Here is a 22,866-nt window from a genome sequence, read left to right as displayed (position 1 = left end):
AGTTAGGATAGGTTTCTTACATATGAGCAAACTGTTGTAATTTGATGTCCTAGCCATGTATGCAATGTAAATGTAGTAATGTCCCTTCAGATGTTACCTGAAGCAGATCTACAGTATAAATGGATTATGGATTATTGTGGATATGATAAATAAGCCAAGATTTTATTCTAATAAATTTGGGGGGAGGAAACATTCCAAAAACATGCCATCCAGGGAAGCAGAAACCTGGCTGCATAGCTCACAATCAAATCCAGAAATATTTTGCAGATTTTGAATTGATTGAGAAAGATTTGCACAAAGCACAATTCTTAGATCAGTTAGATCATGTTCTGAATGAATTTAAATTCATACATTTTATGAGGGTTGACATCCAAATATAAGTCAGAGGTCTAATTCTCAACACTATTTAAGATTATGTAGAGATAAGTGAGTGTTGAACATAGTGCACTTCAACGAATGCAGGTGCTGAGTACTATGAACAATTCTCTGTTAAAATACAAGTATAAATTATACTAATTGCTAAATACAGTACTGGTACACATATAAATGTGTGTTTTAAGTATTCTGTAGAGAACAAGATAAAAACTGATTAAACATAAATGGAAACTATCAATATCTATCCATTGATTAATTGATGAACCAAGGCCAGTTGACAATGGTGGAGATTTAATTCATACAAGAGCAAGTCAAAAGTAAAGTCATAGTCCTAGAGACCTCGGCCAACTAGCTGCCTATTCCCCTCTGGGTTTTCTTTAGTGAAATCTGTGCTAGCTATCCAATCTGATGAGAAAATTTTTTCATTCAGTTATTTCAACATTCTTTTATCTGAGATGACTTTTCCATACACAGGAGAGCAGCTGGGCAGTAGTGCAGTTGTACAAAGTACCACATCCAGATAAGAAGAAGAGAAACAGAATAGAGAAAGGTTAGTGCTGTTTAAAAAATATGGTGGTATTTATATTTCTGTACAATTGACTAACAAACACAAATGCAGTATGCAGCCAGCCAGCAAGTCTAGCCAAGTTATGCTAAACTAAAGCAATAAGTCTTTAGCCTGGATTTCAAAGTTGAAACTGAAGGGCATCCATTATATTAGTTGATAGACCATTCAACAAATTCAGGTTCCTATAACTAAAAGCTAAACCTCCCACTGTTATTGTATTAATTATTGGAACCTTAAGTAGGCTAGCATCTTGAGATCTCAATGTGTGTCCTGGTTTGTAAGTAAAAATAAGTATCTGTCTTAGGTCTCTAAAATTTTGTTTTTAATCTATAGCCTCTTTCAATTCCAATTGAACAATGTTATAATTGCATCCAGTTCTAAAAGACAGTTTTAGTACTGTATAATGCAATGAACTTAAGTAGACATAAAAATGTAGGGCTTAATTTTAATTCAACTATTAAAATCATCCCAACTACTGTGATATAAAGACATGACCAGTTGATAACTCTGTGTTGAACACAATCTATCAGGTAGCTAAAGTTAAATTTGTGTAATGATAATTTCTAGATATATGAACTGCTGTACAACAGTTAAAAGATAACTGGCATACAGGGCTAATCACAGGAAACAAATATACTCTTATTCAAATTATTGTTGAATCCTAATTTTTTTTAGAATGCCTCCAGTACATTTAGCACATAAAGAAAGGGACGAATTCTGTCAATACCGGTAATATAGAGCACCATTCCATTTACATAAAGAGATACTTTTTGCTCAGCTTTTTCAATTAAAATTCTTCAAATCTCTGGTTGCTATCACAGCTAGATAACTAGTAATTTGACAATGGTAAAAATGGCTACCTCTGTCTGGTTCTGTAATGGTAAAATCAGAATTAATATTATTTAAAAAAAATATGGCCAGGAGTGTCAAGGTTTAATTTATCCACACACATTTATTACCCTAACTTATATATTGTTTTATAAATGTTAATACAGTTTTATATGTTATATCTATATTTAATTCCTAATACGTTTCTCTCCAATTAATTTGGAGTAGAGTTCAGAGCAAGCCAGATATATTCTAATATACTGTAAGTATATGGATAGTATATTTAAACCATTGTATTTTTCTTCGTGCTCTAAATACTATTTTGATTTAGTATAGCAAGTATATCAAACAACATGTTATGGTCATGCATCTGCTGATCTATATGGTTGTCTAGAATAAGATTTAGTTTCTCCTAGCATCCATTAATTTTTGATGTAGAGTTGTTATCTAAATGTCAGACAATGCTGGCTTTATGCTATGAATTAATTGGCAAGGGCAGTAGCAGATCAAATAGAATTAATTAAAAATCTGAACAGTGATAATTACATTTTGAATATCAACACCTTGAGTAGAAATTAGATCTAATGTGTGATTGTGAGGGTAAGTATGACCTTTTACAATTTAGCAAAAACTTTGTGAGATATGTATATAGTATTGGTACTCTTTCCCCATTGATAAGAATATGAATCATCACTATTATACATAATTTTTAACTAGTTTATGTCGATCTTTAATTTTGAAGGCTAAAGAATCATTTTTGTGATTTTTTTTATTATTAATGCATGAGGAGTGTCTGATGGGAAATGAGCCTACCTATGAAGGAGTAACATCAGGGGCCTCATGCATAACGCCGTGCATAGAATTAACACAATAACATGACATAAGCACAAAAGCGTAAATGTGCTTGCGCGCAAAAAAATTCAGATGCATAAATCTGTGCAAATGCCAGCTTCCACATTCTTCTGCTACATAAATCCCAGTCAGCGTGAAAATTAACGTACGTGGAGGCGGCTGCTGCCCCACCCCAACTCCTTCCAGAATTACGCCTCTTATATGCAATATACAAATATATGCAAATCAATATAAATAGCCCTTAAGCTCAGTGTTCTGTGAAAAGGCAATGGCAAAAGCACTGGGGAAAATAGAATTTCAGCGAATACCAAGTGGAGGCAAGGAATAACGTACTATTTGTTAGTTTAAACAATGGTATAAACAACAAAAGGAAGTTGATCGAGTGATATAGCGCGTCGGAGAAACTCGAAAGCTCAAGTTCACAAAGTCGCACAGTGCCCGAAATAAAACAGTTGTCAGATATCAAAGTCGCCGTGAAAAGACAAGTCATAGCCCACTGTCTGAGTGTCATATGAAAGCTTATTAGGGTACAAAGAAAAAAAAAGGCACACAGTGGGAAAAAACATGAAATGTCAACTTTAATCTCAAAATATCCACTTTAATCACGTAGTTTATTTTTTCATTAAAGTAGAACATCATAAACATCTTAAAACTGTTTAATTTACTAGTTTCACAAATCCCATCGTAACTAAAGTAGCACGTTAAATGCCTTGTTTTGTATTTGATCTTATATGTACTCTATGTGTGTGAATCACTACATGCTTCCGGGCTTTCTCTTCCTTCAACAGGACACAGAATCGATTAAATTCATGACATTACAGCTCTCTGAACAATTAAAATACTGAGATGTATATGTGATATCATTTCATGATGATAGGATTAAAGCATGTTATTAAACATGGGAACACGGTGGTGCTGTGATTGTTCATGTCTTACAAAAGGTAAGGAGGTCCGGAAATGATTGATCGGTCCGTCGATAAATTGATACAAGATGCTTGCTGCGCCATGTACGTCCTTCGATGAAATACTTTGTAGCAGCACTGTCTCTTTCAAATGTACTAACCTCCAATTCCTGTCCTCACTTTTCTTTCTCCAAATACCCAATCTCAACACAGGTAGCTCTGTAGATGTTAAGCCCTCTGTAAGCTTAGAACGACGATTCTTCAAAATTTTTAAGGAGCATTGAAATATCTTCATTGGAGTATTTGGGAGTAGAGGGTACGTGTTTAATTATTCTATCCTTCCAGTGTTGCGTCAGCACCAGCAAGAATACAGTGCTAGGCAGGAACAATCTGTGAACGGATCACCAGCAGCTCGCTACCATGTCCTCATGTGTTTAATAATTAACAATATAGATTATTTAAATAAGGTTAAAGTTTTATCTTTATAATATAAAAAACATATTTTGCTGCATTTCATCTTAAAAATTATATTGTCATCATATGTAAATACGCGCTTTATAAAGTGGCTCAGGATGTGCAATATTATAACTGTATCGCAAGTTTACAGTGAGGTAATTGTACTTTTAAGTACAAACAGTTCTATAAAGAGCACTTAATGGACTGATTGAGTGTGTTTATAGTTCTTGGGATGAAACTGTCTCTGAACCGCGAGGAAAGGCTCTGAAGCGTTTGCCGTTTCAGAGCAGTTCAAAAGACAGCATGGGTGAGACAGCATGCTGTATACCGATAATTCTCTTTCCTATCAGCTGCTGTACAGCTGTGATTCATACTCAGATACAGTGATATAAATACTCCGAGTGGTGCAGTGAGAGTAATATGGAAAAAGATGATCTGCTGTGGCAACCCCTAACGGGAGCAGCTGAAATTAGAAGAAGAAGGTGCAGTGACAGTAACAATGCTAAAGCAGTTATGGTATTTGGAATAGTTTGACCATTCTGTGGACCATTATATTATTACAGGTTAATTACAATCAGATGCATTAAATTAATAAACAATATGTGGTTAATTTCAGTGTATTTATAAAGCTGCGTCAGGGATGTGCATCTAAAAAAGAAAGGGTAACCACACAGGAACAGTAGCACTGGTTTGACGCTGGGCTCCGCCAGTCTGCAAAAACGAGTGCAGAACTTGTGTACGACAGGGTATGAGCTACTGTGGAAATGTGCGTGGCTTTATGCCAAGTTTAGGTTTTATACATCGTGATTTGAACGTGAAAACTTTCTTACGCAACATTTTTGTGTGTACGCACCGTTTATATATGAGGCCCCTGGTATGTGAAATGTTTCTCTGAAGTAGACCAGACTGTTTGTAATTCCTACCAATGTTAAACCCGGCAACTATTTCTATTGCTGAAAAGTTGTGCCTCATAGTCCTTTTCCATCACAACAATGCTACACCACACAAAGTGCACATAAAAGTGGAAATACTGCAAGAATGCAACTTCAAACTGTTATTCCACTTTCCCTATTTGCAAGATTTGGCACCTTCTCACTTCTTTCTCTTTTCTTTGATGAAGAAACACCTGCTTGATCACAATTTGACACAGATAATGTTGTCATTGATGAGGTTGTGCAGTAGTGTGACTCACAAGAAGTCTAAGGTTACAAGTAGTTTGGAACACCAGGATAGGAAGAATACCTTTATTGTCACATACTTGGAGCCTCTCAGTACATGGAAAGACAGGACTGACTTACACATGACGGTGACACTTCTTAAATACAGTGCACGGTTAGTTTGATTTCTCGTGTCCTTGTTAGTTACTGGTAAACAGGACCCTTGGAGTCAGGATTTAGCTACACTAGATTATACTGGTTCTCTTATCCATACTTGTCCTTGTGCTAAAGTAGCAGCAGGACTGGGTTACAGATCAGGAGGCTTTAATTAAAATGCTTTCTTAAAATGCTAAAAGCAAAAGTCAGTTCACCTAACCTTCATGTCTTTGGAGTGTGGTAGGAAACCAAAGCACTCGGAGAAAACCCACACAGAAACATGGAAAACGTGTAGACTATGCACAGTGGGGACCCAGGACATGGACCCCGGCCTCTTTAATGTAAGGCAGCAACTCTACCACTGCACCAGCAAGTTGCCCGAATAAAACATGACAAAGTATAATGTCAGGTGTTGGTTATCAGATTTATATAATTAGATTTATATAATATACATCTGGGTGAGTGCTAGATGATTGTTTTGTCATGATGTGTAAAACAACAGGACTAAATAGTATTACTGTTTCACATGACTGAATGTTTATGAGAAATACTTAATAAATGAGAATTTGGACATAAAAAATTGAAACAACATTCCCCCACCACATTCAAACGGGATATATTTAAGATTTCAGAGATAAATTACTGCGGATATATACTTTAGAGATACAGCTGACTGACATACAGAGATCTGTGCTATAGACAATGAAAATTTGCAAGCTGCACATGCTGGTGGTGACTACCAAGGAGGATATACTGTAGCTACTATTTTCAGATCTGGACATTCCTTTCAGAAATATTTAATTGCCTAGAAAGGCTTGCAGGATTTCTGAGGATTTGAATATCTTTGTGAACAAATATTCCTTGTTTTGACCTCTGCTACATCAGTTGAGCAAGGGAAAAAAGTGACAGGAATCACATTATCTCATAGGTCTAATTTTACACATCACAGGGTAACAAGGGAAATGGAGTGGATAAGATACATATTGCATCTTAGAAATGCCTTGGCTTATTTAAAAATCAATATTTTTTTTTAATTGTGGACAAGGACCAAATAATTTGATTTGAGCTAGGGTGTTGGTTTGAAGCAGACATTCAAGTAGGCATGGAAACATTTTACTTATTTAAAAGACAGAAGATTAAGGGTCAGAATGGTGTTCAGGGGGAGTCAGAAAGGAGATGCTGATTTCCAGGAGAAACCTTGCGAGGTAGGTATCAGGATGTTCCAAAGAAAAGAAAAGTAGGGGAAAAAAGGTACACTTTCCGAAACTCTTTTCATAATTTCAAGTCTTCTCCATTAGCACTGAATGACGATATTTCTTGCTAAATGGGGATAATTTATCATTTATGTCCCAGACTGACATACATATTCACTAATTATCTGATATATGTGTTTTATTTAATAAACCCAAAAAAGAATTCATCAGTTTCTTGAAAGTTAAAATAGTAATTAACAGTTGGAACCCCAGAAAATCTCATCTAAGCATCTTTTCTGTGTAGATTAAGAAACAGGCAAAAACAGACTTAAGCTGGCCTTTCTAGATCGGGAGTTATTAACCATACAGGCATTGATACTGACAGACAAACAGTATGTTTATTTTTTGCAGAATCATAATCAGGATTGGTAAAATGTTTGGCTTAATTTCATGATTTCAGGACTTCAGTATTGGTGCTAGCTGAGGCCAAGGTCATTTTTATTGTTTTCAGAATATAAGTAAGATTGATATTTGGTATGGTTTTAAACAGATTGATGTGAAATAAGCACAACCCACAAAAAGGCTGCCAATTCCTATTGTAATGGAATAAGCATGTTTTTTTTTATTGGTGAGGGTGCTGCTTTCTTTATACTGAAACAAAAAGATATTGTAAAATATATTATAATAAATATAATATGTTAAATAGTTAACAGTTTTTCATTTAATGTGTCAAAATAAACTAATGTCAAAACCACTGATAGTTTAATATTCATACAAGGCATTTTTTAAAGCAGTATTTTCTCTACTGCTAGTATTTTATTTCCAAATTAAAACAAACTGTCTCTGTTCTTCTCTGCTACCAAGAAGCTAGGAAACCCTCTTCAAAACACATTTTGCTGAAGGTGTTGGAGCTCTATGACAGTTTTATGTGTGTCAATATCGTGGTATGACATGGATAGTTTGAAGTTCTACCTCTTTAAATACAACAAAAAATTAGACAACTGACTGTCTAGTAATTGCTTTGTTAAATGAGAATTGCATAAGCATTTTACCAGTGTTCATATTTTTGCTTTTCAATTCTGGGTTTTCACATCAAAAACTGTTAATGAAGCATACATCCGTGAATGCAGCAAAATACTTTGTTCTTTTAACATTACATCAGAGCGATGTTTATAATTATGACAATTAAAAATTTACTCAGTGTGTTCTCAAAGACAAGAAAAATATCAAAGGTAACCAGAGCATTAAGGCAGACTGTAGCACTGACAGGATTAGGAAAAACTGTAGGCATGTATCTATCTGAATTAGTATTTTCTACTCTGCAGTTCAAGAAGCTTATATATCTGCAATCTCAACACAAATAGAGCCTGAGGTACTCTAATGATGTGTAGGAGGTAATGATGTGAATTTTTATAATCAGCACACCCTGAGGTAGGGATCATATTGCATTAGCTTTTATTACATTCAGTTTGATTCTTTATAGAAGGCTAGTAGGAGCGACAATATGCTTTTCCATATTAAAGTTGAGCAATCATCTTATTGTCTTAGTTCAAAGAAACAGGAAAGATCATTTTAGAGTTTTTAATTAATTTAAAATTAAAATATTGTGTCTGAAAAAGTATGACTCATTTTTACTTTAATTGTTGATAAGATATATTTAACCATAGGTCAAAGACGTTTTCTTCACTGGCGTGGTCAGTTAATGTTTTTTGTGTGTTTGATTGACATAATATGTAAAGTTCTAAAATCATAAATGTTCAATGGGGCAACTATTATCCTAAATAAAATTCAATTTTTGCCTACAATATATTATTTTGTTTGGGCATTTACCAAGTATAATGCATATCATATAACACAAAAATACCAGAAACAAATGAACGTATGGAGTCCATCAAAATTGAGGTAAAATAATATTAATAAAAGTTGAAATTCAGTGACAGTTCAATTTTTCTGTTCTGATTTTCCTTTAAAATAGTTTTATTTAAATTGCATATTTTTGACAGTTTGCAGTTTGTTTTCTCTCTTTGTGTCTGAGTGGATCTACTCCAGGAGCTCTTGTTTCCTCTCATACCTTAAAGGATAGGTTTGTCATTTTTTTTACAGTGATGCTATACTTTATTTATCCACTAGAAACTTACATGTGTTCTTAAGTAAAGCATTTTTTTAATAAAAAAAATACAGTGACTGTTCTCACACCTTAAAATCGTCAAGTGGTCGAAAAGGTGGAATCAGAGCCCTTACTGAACCTACTGAGTACATTAATTTTAAAGTGGTAAAATGATCTGAGAAAACATGCCTTCTAGGTTTCTCAGGTATGCATGAGACAACAATGAAAATTGGAAGTAAGTAACTTTGTCTCAGATCCTTGGGCACTAAACTTCCTAAGGTAAGGGTATTTTACAGTGCACTGTCTGTTCACTGTGACTGTCTTGGGTGGAGTTCTCATATCATCCATCCATCCATTTTCCAACCCGCTGAATCCGAACACAGGGGTCTGCTGGAGCCAATCCCTGCCAACACAGGGCACAAGGCAGGAACCAATCCCACCGCAGGATACACACAAACACAACCACCACACACCAAGCACACACTAGGGCCAATTTTAGAATCGCCAATCCACCTAACCGGCATGGTTCTTATATCAGGAAGGAAATAAAAGAATGTAGCATAAACCCATGAATGTGCTTGAAGCTGTTTTGTAAAACCTTGCCATTGTTTTTCTTCATAGTAGAACAAGTTGCAGGTATAAATTCTGAGAAAAATCAGAAATGCTTGAATCTCTCATTAAAAAACAACAAAACAATGGCAGCAATAGCTGCATACATGAGATGAAGTATGTGCAATCTCACGACATGAATCAATACTCAAGAATATTGTTAGCTTACAAATAGATGTTTAAAGGATTTGATTTTCATATTTGGATTACTGCCATTAGACACCATTAAACCATGAAAACAGGCAGGATATTGTTTTTAAATTAAAAAAAATGCTTCACTTTAAGAACACATTTTCATGTGGCAAATTAATGTAGAAAATGCTTGTAAAAAATCACTTAAAGACATGGTTTAGCTTAATCAGCAACTGTAATTTGATGTACTATAAGAATACGTATTTAGTGAGTAACAGGAATTCCTTAAAGGGTTGTTCCCTGCCTTGTGTCTGTTTAAGAATAATTTTCAGAAAGCAAATATATAAAGTTACTTGTATAAGATACCATCCATACTTGCCGTTTTCTGACACTAAATTAAATATGCCTGATTTTTCTATCATTACTAGTGGAGCACTCATGGTCCTAAAATAAAGGGCAACTGAGAAGTGTGTAGTTCACCATTATAATGATAAACTTGAATATGAATTTTGAACATATAGGCACCATGTCCAGGAGGAGTACTGATAGAGGATGTAATGGATGGAAAAGCTAGGAGATGTTGATACTGCATATGTGTTTGTGTAGTCCTAAAATAAAAAGAGAATGTAAAAAGCACTCCAAGGCATATGGAAGTCCAAAATGAAATAAGTGTTTTATTGAAAGAATAAAAGAGCACGGAAAATACGAAGACAACACAATGCAAGAATGTAATGAAACAATAAACTCAAAGCTTGAGGTATTGTGTGATAGCGCTGGACTTGTGTTAAAAGGGTAGGATGGGATATTACCAATCGTAGTATTTGTTAATGTAAGAGTGATTTAAAATTGATTCATTGAATGTAAAAAAAGTGGCCAAAAATTAACATGTTCATATTCAAGGAGACATGTGAATGTGTTTGTCAAGGTCTTTGTCAGTATCAGAGGTTTAGTCTGGCCTATTGATGGGTCACAGCATTTCAGTTGGTTTTCTTCCAGTTGTCAGTGTGTTTGCTCTGAGCAATGGGTTTCACAGGTAGCACATGTGATTATGGCCATCAAGACACACATTACCTGAGGTCACGCTGTGGAGGGTGCCATCACCTTGGTTAATAGTGGAACCATGGCTGATTTGGGCCACATGTGTAATTGAGGGATCACTTCTATTGTAACAAGCAGTGATGTGTTCAGTTTACCGAATTTATTGTGTCAAGTATGTATAAAATAGCATACCTGCGGACATCACATTCCATATTCTGGGAGTTGTGGCATGCTGCAATGTCTCTGGCAGCTGTATGAGGGTCTTGAATCCCAATTTGTATCATACCAGTGGTGTGATCATTTAGCTGTACTTGTCATTAGTAGCTAGTTGCTGCATGTGACGTGCATATCCTGTGCCTTCACCCGCACCCCCTTGTCTTTGCTGACCACGAGAGGTACTTAAAGTCTAATTTTGGTCCCGCTTTCCATAGTGGCGGATCTGAGGCTAGGAATCTGAAGGTTGCTGGTTCGAATCCCGTAAATGCCAGAAGTGACTCTACTCCTTTGGGCCCTTGAACAAGGCCCTTAACCTGCAATTGCTTCATCCTGGGAATGATATTAATCTGCATCCAGCCCTGCAAGTAGGTCCACGTTGTTACAGGGAAAACTTGGGGATTGGTGGCAGGATTGACAGTCCCGCTGTCGTAAGAAACCTTACACTGTTCCAGTGTGGTGCAGAGGTGTCTCCTACTGCACTCGGGTCCCAATCCAGGTGGCTCGTCGTGTGGTGGGTGCGGCAATGCGACATCAGCACATGCTCTCAACCTTCCCATGATCGTGAAAGCCATGGGCTGCATTGCATGAGTCACAGCATAAGCTTTTAATTGAGACCAAGATCCACCTAAAAAGGGCAGATGTGCATGAGTTTTTGCATGACAGAAAGACAAGCCTTATATTTTTATGTATAGATAAATTATTTAAATATAATATTTTATTCATTAATAAAAGTTGAATACTGTATTCATAGAAAGCAAAGAAAAGTTATATGGCTTGTGTAAGCCAGGTGTGACTCTATATTTTACACTCTTACACTCTGTACTGCAGACAAGATACTTTTATAAAATCATTTAAAAAATTAAATGAATAAATTGGTCATCCATCATTAATACATATAGTATCTATCAAAACAATTATGGGCATGGGAGTTTTTTTTACTGTAAAAATTATAATATAAAACATTTATTTAATGAATACAAAAATACTTTTTTTTTATTTTTGTCTAGTGGACTAATCTCTAGATAGCCTCCCCATGGTCCAGTGCTGTAGCCCTGGTTTAGTGAATATTTCAACATATTTTGAACATTTTAACTTTTTGTTTCATGTCTTGCCTATATTGACTTTAAAAATGCTAAATATTATATTAGGTTATCATTCTAGAACTACAAATTTGGCATAAATTCAGTCCTGTGAAAGAAAGTTTACTTGATCAAAGATAAAAACCAAGACTTTCTGGGAATTAAAAGGCACAACTATCTTGATATATTAGTTTATAATTTAAGAATGGAATAAGAATCTGAAAATCTAAAAACATCACATTAAACTTCGATAAATTCTAAAAAGAATGATGCCAAACATATATATATATATGTAGGTTTTAAAATAAACCCGATTTAAAGTGTGACAAAAAACATGACATAAAAACTTCACAAAAAATCGTTGCCCTTTTACGCTTAGGATTTTATATATAGAGAGTAGATTTATTAAATATACCTTAAACACAATTATAAAAACACATATAGAAACAATCTGACACCCCAAAGTAAACAATTAAGATGATTATGCTTACTTCACTCTATTCACATAAGAAACTAAGCTTCTAACTAAGGTTTAGTTTGTAATTCAGAGCTGCCATTTAATAAATTTCAATGATATTCCCAAATGCATAACCAAAAACAAAAAAAGAATTCTTCACATCCTTTGTTTAGCATGCAAATGTTAAGAACAGAAATCCATGCATTTTGTTTGTAGAAGATCTTAAAACCAAAAGTATCAATTAACTTTTAAGGTGTTTTCTCACCTATATTCTTTGGTTATTCAAACTGTGGTGTGATTCCCTCGAAAATTCAGTTAATTTAAGTGGATGTGAACACATTACTTGTACTACTTTGGTGTGGAGCAAAACAACTGTAGTGATACCCTTTGGAAAGGTTGGTCTCAATGCAGTACCAATTGAACCCTGCAGCAGTTCCCCTGAGGTATTAATGTCATGTGACACAGGACAAGTCTAACTGTATGAAATACTGTGCATTATAGGTGAAACTGTGTGTGCTATGATAGTCATGGTAATTCAGTAGTTAAGGAATCTCATTCACAGCATAATAAGTTGAGGGATGACATGGAGCAGAAAATCAATAAAAAGTTAAATATAAATATGCATATAGGTGAAAATCAGTCACAGTCCTCTCATCCACATGATCAGACAGCAATTGAAAAAAGCTTTAAAATTCACTTGTGATCAGGTTGATCAAAATATATACAGAGATGGCAAGAAATGAATAGCAGTGCCCTGTGAGACCAACGATCAAAACCCCTAATCTTACACCACAAAAGTGATGCGTGTGGGTGAGGCATGCTTATAATGCAGTCTATTTTTGTGTGTGATGGAGATACAGAGGCAAGCTAAATTTTATATATGTATTAAATGTTAATAAAATATTCCAAAATGGATATACTTAACAAAAATTAAAAAGAGTTTAGAGAGTACATATGTGATTTAAGACAAATAAAATTGAGGCTATGTTCATATATTGGCTACTAAAAAGCAAATAAGAAAAATCAGGTGGTTAAATGAAACTGACATATTACGTCTACTGTCATAAAATTGAAATCCGCCAGTGTATGCCCTCAAAAGGGCTTGCCTACTTTCGTACACTCAACTCATCTATTTGAAACATAAGCCTTGCTGAACCACGTGCAGTAGTGCTTAATTTTCAAGTAGTCTTCCAGTTGTTCAGCAATAGGCAGTTTTCTTATAAAACTGTATTTGGTAAATAAACCAAATAATTATGGAACATGTAGTTCAGCACAAGCACAACACAAAAATGTTTCTGCCCAATGAAAGAAGTTCATGGCATGCCCACAGAATGTTTATTGATATGTTTAGTTTGCTTGAAACTTTGCAGTCTGAAATGTAATCGAGATAACTAGAAATTGAAACAAAGTAACAAATCATCCCAAGATTTTGTGATAATGCTCTCTCTTTTCATCCCTCTGCAAGCCAGAAGACTGACAGCTCTCCTCCAAAGATTCCAGTGTCTGCCCACCTGGACCCTCCTCTTCCTGCCTGGCAAGCATATGACTGGAAGAACTGCCATTTTGGACAGTCTGCATAGCACTCCAGTCCGAGAAGACTCGATTTTACATTTTCACATTTTTTATTTTTACCAAAACTTATCTCAGTTTTATGGGGTTTGCCTATGGGTTCCCCAACACTCTCAACTATTGTTTTTAGTCTTATTACACCCCTATATGCTAATCCTCCACCCAATCATTGATACTGGCTTTCAAAGTGTCATTTTACGTTGGTGGAGACTCCGTGCATCTCAGTGCATTCCAGTGTGTTAACTATCTAAGGCTCTTTGCAGTTCAGTATTTATGTTTAAAACTTATTGGTGATGATATTACAATATACTTTAAAAATAATATCTTTTAAGCTGCAGAAACACATAGTAAAACAAGTGCTTAATTAAAATTAGTGCTTAATCATATTATTCATTCTCATTTCCGTACATATTATATTCTAATTATCCTGTGTGTGATTGTATATAATGTCTAAAAGCAAAATTAGCAAAAATGTAACAATCTAATCATGAAGTAAAGTTGTCAAAGAAAACATACTTTACTGGAATTCCTGATTGTTATAGATTTAGAAAAATAACTCATTATTTCTGTTGTAAAAAATACTTTTTCAGTATTAGCACTTCACAAATGTCTATCTAAAATTACAAGTCTGTTTTCTTTAGGCCTGTAAGTATTAGTTCATAATGTTAATTTAAATTGAATGTTTAATTCATATTTACTACACAAAATCAAATTTAATGTGTCTCCAGTGTCTGTAATGTGCCTAAAAACTAATTGCATTGGAAGGATACCATTCCTTCATGCATTATTCTTGTGGTGTAAGACTAGTTGCTTTGATCATTGGTAACACAGGACACTGTTTTTCATTTCTCTCCACCATTAGAACATTAGAGCAATCTAGACAAGAACAGGCTATTCAGCCCAACAAAGCTTGCCAGTCCTATCCACTTATTTCTTCTAAAATAACATCAAGTCTAGTTTTGAAAGCCTCTGAAGGCCTGTGTTTTTGGCTTGTTTTATTTCATTGTGGTCACATATCATATTTTTGTGCATTGTGCTTTGAAGAAGTCAACAGCATGCAGTGTGCTTATTTCATGGTTTGCTTAAAAAACAAATAAAATATTATTATTATAATATTTTTTTTTTTGTGTTTTTGACTTGCAATGTCAGAGTTCTGCAGGAAATGTTTATTTATATCTTGGCTCTCTGGAACTTATGGAGCCATGCTTCTACAACGACACCCATTGGTCACTACTTCCAAAATACAGCATATATATTAACAGCTACAGAACTTATGTGGATACCATTCACACTGCTGTGGACCTCCTTGTTGCCAAATATCAGAGTAAAAGTCTTAAATGATTTAAAGTCACTTTGTGGTCCTCTCCCCATCTCTGTGTCTCTGAAATCATAGGAGTATTCTTTACAAACTTATTATATTGTCCCCTGGTATGACTCCATACATTTTTCTTCCTGGGTCTAACTTTTTCATTATTGTCTAGGCAATGTAAAACTCTGTCAGGCAATGCGCTTTGCCACAACGAATGATAATCTCTACTTGGCCCCTTTCTACAAACTTTAAAAGTTGTAAATACCACTAGGAGATGTACGTATCTTCAAAATAAATGTTTTGTAATCTCTTCTCAAGTTTGTATGTGAACCATGGGGAAGAGTGTTTGAGAGAGCAAAGCTGTGCAAAACTAACATCAATCAATATTTTGGAAGATTGCTGACTCCAAGAGGGAACTACATTACTTAAATAATTTTGAGGGGATTTCATTTTATATATACTGTTAACTGTGATATGGCATCAGGTGTTCTGATTGCCTTTACTGGTTTGTCTTTGTGCATTATGTGGCTGGTATCTATTGCAGCTGATGGTGGGTGTAACAAGTCGGCTTTGATTTTAGTATTTTGAAACAGTCTTCCACAAGGCCATAAAAATTAGGTGACCCATCATGGTCTTGGCGACATTTTCAAAGTGGTTATATTTTTGGCACAGAGACTGTGGACTACATTGGAAGAAAGAACGTGTGAGATGCACACAATGAATATGCCAATTTTCCCCAAACCTACCCTGAAAATAAGAATACTCTTACACATATGCAACTGGACAAAACATGGGTTATCTTAAGAACAGTTGCAGATTACATTTTTTTGGTTATTGTGGTATATCTAGACATTTTGTGGTAAAGTATCCTAAATTTCTGGAAAACTGAAATGATCACCAGGGTTAGGGGTTGATAGGGTGTACAATTGTAGTCAATTTCAACTGAGGTTGCAGCCATTATCAATGATTTTTTGCAAGTGGAAGCCTTAGTAGATTCTAGAATATCAGAGGAGTCTACAAATTTGAGTTTACTAAAACAATTATAAATCCATCTGTTCCTGATAAAACATAAACTGCAAATTCGCTCAATTGATGGTATCCCATTGGTAATTGTCTTTTTGAATCCATAACACCACCTTAGGGTTTTACATTCTAAAAAACCTGTGTATAGTGTCTCAATCAGCACAATCCGAGAATTAATTGGTAAAGTGTTAACATGTTGGGTAACAAAATGGTTTCAGGAGTGCATAGATAAGATTGCACCTATTTTACTTAGAACTCTTAGTGCAATACCATGATTAGTCTGAAGTTTATTTTAAAACTGAACATAAGTATTATCCCCACATAGAACATATGACTATGTTGCTGATCTACAGTAATATATGCTGAATTGTCTTGGGGCAACATTAACACATTATCCCAATCAATGAAGAAAATGTGAAAAATGGGTTTCTTAAACCTCCCAGTAGACTCATTGGATCAAGGATTACTACCAGCTTCAATATGTAACACCTTTGATCGACCATGTCAGTAGTTTCACAGTTTTTACTAAATAGAGTTCTGAAGTGTATACCATTTAATAGGTATTTAGAAAGAAACACGTGAAAGACAGCATTCAATGCTTATTTAGGTCATTATGAGTATCTGGTTGTGCTGTATGGTCTGGCTCTAGTAACATTCCAGTCATTTGTAGAAGACATTTTCTGATTTTTTGGGCATCTACATATTCATTTATATGAAGGACACTTTGTTTTTTTTTTCAAAAGACTGGGGAAAAATAAATATCTATCTATCTATCTATCTATCTATCTATCTATCTATCTATCTATCTATCTATCTATCTATCTATCTATCTATCTATCTATCACTCATGTACAGCCATTTTAGAAGTGTTGCCTGGACTATATAATAACAATTATATGCCAAATTGGAAAAATTCTCACTTTTATCATGTGAGAGAATAATTTAGAGGCAACTATAGTTAAGTATTTTGGTTTACTGTGCACATTGAAATATATAAGTATTTTTTAAAAATGTCATGAAGAGAACTACTAAAATGGTTAAGTAAATAAAAGACAAGAATGTAGTAAGAGAATGATTGATTTAATACATAAAATGAAATGTATTAGGAGATGATTAGGAGATCAGTTGATGACCTGTAAAGAACAAGACTGGACAGTTGTCACATGCATGGAGATTTCAAGGTAATAACTGAATCTAAGAGATATATGAAGAACAAGAGTGTAGTAGAATAGACTTTTATTTGGATAAGTTATATGGATGTAATGAACCAATAAGAGTAAATTGTAAATTCAGTTGTTTATAAAACGGACCTCAGCCCTTTTGTTTTTATCTGTTCATTACAGTAGTCTGTCATCTGTAACAGACTAATGTGATGAATGCTCCCTCTTCAGTAAATAAAAGACACAATGGACACGTTTCCTCCTGACTGGTTTCTGTCTCAAAGAAGTTTTAGTGAAGACAAGATTTCTTTCTTTAATATATCTCCAGATTTAATTTCTATCACTACCAATCTTCACTTATATTTTTGAACTATTAAATTTAAAACACTCATTTAAGAATGGACCAATCTAAAATCAAAACCATTGTTGATGGAAAGGAAACAAAATCAATTAACAAGTACTGTATAATTCTAATACAGATACTTAAGTGTTTTAATTTCGTTATTGCTCCTATAACCTCCTTAATGCCAAAAACCACAAAGTGTTATCAGTGGAGTATGGACATTCAAGAAGCTTTTATCAGCACTTATTCCCTGTCACTCTGACACTTTGTTGTATTCAAATTGCAAATCAATGTGTCAGATATCAGCTTTGGGGCAATATTGAGTGTGTTTACATCCACACAAAAAAACAGGATATGGTGAGTAACCAGGGGGTATTTTCTGTACGTTGCTTAAATCATCTGATCAGATGCCTCATCTTGGATGAGTTAATGCCAGTGAAACTCATCCGGGATAAGTCGATTTTTCAAACGCATCCGTGTAGTAGATTAGTCTAGCTGGATCTAATCATCCAAGATGATTGAAAAGCCCATTTATATTGTGTCTAGTAAACATGATCATCAAGTCTTTGATAGGCTGTGACAAAATGATGAAAGAGCTGGCGCATTTTTTCACACAAGTGGAGCGGGACCTTTTATTTGAAGGATTTGAAGAATTTCAAGATTTAATATGCACAATGGGTAACACTGAAAAAGCAGCCCGAACCAGAAAAAACGGCTGACAAAAAGTGGGCGACAAATTAAATGCGTAAGTATGGTACATTGTACTTACTGAATGCAGCGTTTCATTTCCTATGTGTCCGATTAATTATTATTTAATATGTCATAATTCACGATCAAACGTGAGCACAAGTAGAACATGTGAACAGGTTAAAGTGAAGTACAAGAATATAATTTAAAATGGTAAATATTGGTATACAGTAATCCCTCGCTATATCGCGCTTTGACTTTCGCGGTTTCGCTCTATCGCGGATTTTATATGAAAGCATAACTAAATATATAACGTGGGTTCTGCGGGCAATGTGTCTTTTTACTTCCTGTACATGCCACCTCAGTTGGTTTGCCCAGTTAATTTTCAATACAAGGGACGCTATTGGCGGATGACTGAGAAGCTAACCAATCAGAGCACGCAGTTAAGTTCCTGCTTGCTGAATACAGTGTTAACCAGGAAGTCTTGTCTCGCTCATTCAGCATCAACGTGTTTCGCTGTGTAAAGAGTTGTGCTCTTTTGTGTTTATCTTTGTGCATAGTCAAGCCCTTCATTATGGCTCCAAAACGATCTGCTACTGTTTCAGGGGCCGTGCCCAAGTGCAAACGGAAGATGTTAACGATTGCCGAAAAGGTAAACGTTTTGGATTTGTTGAAGGCTACGATTCTTTTTATTTAAAAAGTAGGAAAGGAATATAAGATCTATGGCCGCAGTGTCCTTTTAACCAGGGTGCAAAACAAGTTGTAAGTGGATGTAATAAGGCAGTAGTCTGGATGGAATATGCTTTAGGGATTTGGATTGAAGACTGCCAGAAGAAGAACAACGGCAGTGCTACACAATCGCCTGAAGTGGCTCCTTTAAGGGCTGTAACGCTCTCCTTTGTTGTGCAGCAAAATAAAACTCATTGTTATCGGACAAGTCATCATGTCATTGTTGGTGAGTAACCATAATTAATTTTCTACTTACAGTACTTAGTACATGTACGTACGTTTAGTGTCACTGTACACACACATTTACTGTATACTATTTTTGTTGCATTGTACGTATTTATTGCTGGTGGCATGTCTATCGTAATGGCTGTAACTTGTGATATCGGAGACACTCAATATCTTTAAAATAATATTTAGGTTTTACTGTATATAAACAGTGTGTTTATATACATAATTTCAATGAATCTTACCTAATATCTAAGAGAATACAAAGGGATTATGCTGTATAACTCTGGGGAATATTTATAAACAGTGTGGGAGAGTTTATAAGGGCTTAAAATATATAAAAATAACCATAGAAACATATGGTTTCTACTTCGCGGATTTTCACCTATCGCGGGGGGGTCTGGAACGCAACCCCCACGATCGAGGAGGGATTACTGCATAACTATTTAAAGAGTTGTTGACATAAAGAATCATATATAATATAAACATTTATTTTAAAGCTAATAAGAAGGCAGACAAGCAAAAAACAGCTGGAGGTCCACGCGGTCCAGACCTAACCCCTGCAGAAGAGTTTTACTCTCAAGATCCACAAGGGCAGGAAAAAGTGCCTGAGAGAGCGTTGCGAGGGACCTCGCATTGACCACTACTTCTTTAGAGGTAGGGCAAATCAGTCGAGTGAAGCCCAGTGGCAGGTTAGTCACCACAGTCCACAGGATATCAAAACCCCAGACGAAGCTCAACCAAGCACAGAGCCACCAACGCTCATGAGTCCAGAACCCATCCAGCCACAGATAGCAGTAGAATGGAAGATGAAGGGACGGAAGCCTCAAATCTTATGGCCTACATCCTGCCAAAAAAAGGACTGGGAAACCACAGACACAGACCTTGTCCATCTTCTAGAGAGGCTGAAGGGGTGCGTGGAAAGAAAGCTGGACAAGATCAGGGAGATCATTTACAGCTATGGAGCAGACAGATTTGGGGTGAAAACCACAAATCTTAGGATGCAGAAGGATCCATCCGTCAACCTAAAGTCCAGGAGACAATAAGAGATCGAACGACTGGTGAAAGAAAGAAGGAACCTGAGAAAACAATGGAAAAAGGCCACAGAATTGGAAAGGAAAGGACTTGAGGCACTACAGGGCGAAATTAGGCAGCGAATTGCAATACTGCGAAGAGCAGAATGCCTAAGAAATAAACATAAGAAGAAAGAATGAACGAGGACTTGCTTCTACAGAGACCCCCATAAGTTTGTCAAAGATCTCTTCGTAAAGGAGAAAACTGGGACCCTAAAAGCACCCATAAGGGAACTAGAGGAGCATCTGAGGAAGACCTACTCCGATAACAAGAGGCATGTGCCAGCTAGTATTCCAGATGACATGCCGCCAATTCAACCACCCGAGCACCAGTTGGAAATAAGGCCCCCTACATGGAGCGAATTTGAGAGTACAGTAAAGCGGGCAAGAGGAGCCTCAGCCCCTGGGCCCAATGGCATCCCATATAGGCTCAATAAGAATGCGCCAGGCGTTTTGAAGTACCTCTGGAAGCTAATGAAGGTGGCATGGGAGAAAGGAGTCATACCGAAGGCATGGCGACGGGCAGGAGGTATCCTGATTCCCAAAGAGAAGAATTCTTCAACCATCGATCAGCCTCCTGAATGTGGAAGGAAAGATATTCTTCAGTGTTGTGGCCCAGAGACTCTCAGTGTTTTTGCAGAAGAACAATTTTGTGGACACCTCAGTGCAGAAGGCAGGCATAAGAGGATTTTCAGGATGCCTGGAACACCAAAATGTCATCTGGCACCAGATACAGACAGCCAAGAAGGAGAAGAAAGATCTGCACGTGGTTTTCCTAGATCTTGCCAATGCTTTTGGGTCAGTGCCGCATGAGATCTTGTGGACGGCGTTCAAGTTCTTCTAAGTCCCAGAGGGAATCACAAGACTGGTCAAAGCCTACTTCCAGGACCTGCAATTGTGTGACAACACAGAATAGAACAACGGCCTGGCAGCACCTCGAGATAGGCATAATGACAGGCTGTACCATCTCTCCACTGGCGTTTACTATGGCGATGGAGCTCATTATTCGAGCCTCCCGATGGGTGGTTGGAGGGGAACGGTTGAAGACTGGTTTGCATTTCCCCCCAATCAGGGCATACATGGATGATATGACAACAATAACAACAAAAAATGCATGTACCAAATGTCTGTTGAATAAACTTCAGGAAAACAAGTGGGCACGAATGGAATTTAAACCCAGCAAATCCCGCAGTATCTCCATAGTCAAAGGCCAGCTTACCAATGAGAGGTTTCAAGTTAACAACGAACCAATACCAACAGTTCTGGAGAAGCCTATCAAAAGCCTTGGCCATTGGTATAGTGCAGAGCTCAAAGACTCGAAGCAGTTGGAACAACTCAGGCAGGATACAATCAACGGTCTAAATAAGATCAATAACACTGCCCTTCCAGGGAAGCTGAAGCTGTGTTGTTTTCAGTTTGGGCTACTGCCCCGGCTCATGTGGCCAATTTCTATCTATGAGGTCACATTATCCCAGGCCAACCGGTTGGAGAGACTACTGAACGCACAAGTGAGGAAGTGGCTTGGACTGCCGAGGTGCCTCACCAGCATTGGCCTGTATGGCTGGCAACAGAGCCCTCTCTCTGCCAATCTCAAGCCTGGTGGAGGAGTACAAATGCGCGAAATCAAGGCTGGAAATGACTCTCACAGAATCCCAGGACTTAGTTGTCAGAGGTGCTGCTCCAACCCTAGCAACAGGGAGGAAATGGAAGCCATCGGCAGTAGTTGCGGAGGCAAAGGCTGCCCTCAGACACCGGGATGTAGTGGGGCATGTCCAACATGGTAGAGGGGGCTTTGGATTCGAAGCAGTAACACCCACATGGCAAAAGGCTACTCCAATGGAGCGGCGGCAAATGGTGGTGGAGGAGGTCCGCCACCAGCAGGAAGCAGCCAGGTGTGCCAAGGCGGTCTCCCAAGCCCAACAAGGCCACTGGATGAAGTGGGATGGTGTGGAGAGGAGGAAAATTACTTGGAGCGAGATGTGGAGCATGGAGGCTAATAGACTAAGTTTCATCATCAGAGCCACATATGACGTCTTGCCCTCTCCAACCAACCTACATCTTTGGCATGGAAAGAATCCAGCATGTCCCCTGTGCGGTATCCCAGCAACCCTCAAACACATACTGGTGGGTTGCAAGACCAGCTTAACTCAAGGAAGATACACCTGGTACCACAACCAAGTGCTGAGATGCTTGGTTGCCGAAATTGAGAACAAGAGAGTAACCATTAACGCCATGCCTCTAGTATCATCCCACGGAGAACAACCTTCATGCGGGAAGGGGAGAAACAGCGGACCAAGCCTTTACTCCCAGATAATGGTCCATTGAACCCAGCCCGGGACTGGGAGTTGCAAGTGGACCTCAACCAGAGGCTCATCTTCCCACCCGAAATTGCAACAAATAACTTGCGTCCAAATCTTGTGCTCTGGTCCAAGTCCTGTTGGCATGTCTTCATTGTTGAGATGACAGTCCCATGGGAGGATGCTATCGATGAGGCATTCGAACGGAAGAGGCTGCGATATGTTAGTTTAGCAGCTAAAGTAGAGGGGTGGGGCTGGAACGTCAAAGTGTGGCCAGTGGAGGTGGGATGCAGAGGGTTTGTAGCCAGTTCCACCACGAGGCTATT

Source organism: Polypterus senegalus, chromosome 3 (assembly GCF_016835505.1).
Source record: "Polypterus senegalus isolate Bchr_013 chromosome 3, ASM1683550v1, whole genome shotgun sequence".
Lineage (NCBI taxonomy): Eukaryota > Metazoa > Chordata > Cladistia > Polypteriformes > Polypteridae > Polypterus > Polypterus senegalus.
Note: the sequence above shows the minus strand (reverse complement) of the source record.